The sequence below is a fragment of the Chrysochloris asiatica genome, unplaced genomic scaffold (assembly GCF_000296735.1).
Source record: "Chrysochloris asiatica unplaced genomic scaffold, ChrAsi1.0 scaffold00041, whole genome shotgun sequence".
NCBI lineage: Eukaryota > Metazoa > Chordata > Mammalia > Afrosoricida > Chrysochloridae > Chrysochloris > Chrysochloris asiatica.
Window position 1 is genome coordinate 9,751,184 of NW_006408559.1, and position 1,721 is coordinate 9,752,904.

The following is a 1,721-nucleotide window of genomic DNA, read 5'->3' on the forward strand; positions in this document are numbered from 1 at the left end:
AGAACGAAACACTGCCCGATGCTGTTCCAAGCTCACAATTGTTGCTAAGCTTGAGATAGTTGCTTCTGCCACTGTGCCAATCCATCTCATTCAGGATCTTCCTCTTTGTTTGTTGACCCTCCACTTTACAAAGCATGATGTCCTTTTTCAGGGACTGGTCCCTTCTGATAATATGTCTGAAATATGAGAGATGAAGTCTGGCCATCCTGGCTTCTAAGGAGCATTTTGGGTGTACTTATTTCAACACATATTTGTTTGTTCTTTGGGAAGTCCGTGGTACTTTTAATATTCCCCTCCAGCACCATAACTCACATGCATCAATTCTTCTATGGTAGTGGGGGTGGCAGTGTGCTGTGGAGACAGGCTGGATTTTTTCAAGGTGATATTTTGACTTTTGTGAACTTGTTTTAATTTTCTTCACCTTCAGGCTGAACTTGCATATGAGCAATTGATGGTCCATTCCACAGTCTGTTCCACAGCCTGGCCTGATTTTGCTTTATAATGTGGAGCTTTTCCACCATCTCTTTCCACAGATGTAGTCAATTTGATTTCTGTGTATTCCGTCTGGTGAAGTCCACATATATAGTCATCTTTTGTGTTGTGTTAAAAAAAGTATTTGCAATGAATAAATCATTGGTCTTGCAAAAATCTATCATGTGTACAACCACACCTGTAACATCAACTACAAGAAGTGGGAGAATGAGGAGGAGGAAGAAAAGGAGCAGCCACCAACACCGGCCTCTGGTGAGGAGGGCAGAGCTGCTGACCCAAGTGCTGGTGCTGGCCCTGACCCGGCACCCACGCAGCCCTGAGACTTCAACCATGTTGAGGAAGCTCTTCAGTTCTCACAGGTTTCAGGTTATCATCTTTTGCCTCATTGTGCTGTATGCTTTCTTGGTGCTCACTGTACTGATCCTGGACATGAAGATCATCCAGCCCGACAGGAACAACTACACTACCATGGTGTTCCACTAAATGAGTATCACCATCCTGACTTTTTGTAGGATGGAGGTCTTCTTTAAGATATTTATTTGTCTTCTGCGTGGAGTTCTTTCACCACAAGGTTGAAATCCTGGATGCCATTGTGGTTGTGGCTTCCTTCATCCTTGACATCGTTCTCCTGTTCCTTGGGCATGAGTTTGAGGCTCTTGGCTTGTTGATTTTGCTCCAGCTGTTGTGGGTAGCCTGCATCATCAATGGGATGATTATTTCAGTTAAGACACGTTCAAAAGGGCAACTCTTAAGGTTAAAACAGATTAATATACAATTGGCTGTCAAAATCCAACACCTTGAGTTCAGCTGCTCGGAGAAGGAACAAGTAATTGAAAGACTTAATAAACTGTTGAGACAGTATGGACTTCTTGGTGAAGTGAACTAGGTGCGTACCCGCTGAACTCTAAGGAGAGCCTACCCCTGGGATAAGGCTGGGCCTGGGATGAGAAGGACAACAGGTTTTCTTGGGCTGTGTGGGTCTGTTTCTGACTCCTTCACGTCCAGCTTGTGACAGTCGGCATGGGCAGTTTTTCTGATGCTGTATTTCTCCCTTGGTGCAGCCAAGAGTGTCTCATCATATAGTAAATGATCATGAAGCCTAGTGCCCCCTGGTCTTACCCCTCCCTCTATAATCAATGTATCCTGAACTCTATTTTCTCTTAAGGAACACTTTACTCTTGCTTGAAGATAAATAATGAACAGGGCAATTACTAGTCATATAAAATTAA

At 43.8% G+C, this 1,721-nt stretch overlaps 1 pseudogene; it reads left to right on the forward strand.

Moving 5' to 3' along the window:
• The first annotated feature begins 638 nt into the window (after positions 1–638).
• LOC102827874 lies at positions 639–1,378 on the forward strand (annotated as a pseudogene).
• The last annotated feature ends 343 nt before the right edge of the window (positions 1,379–1,721 follow it).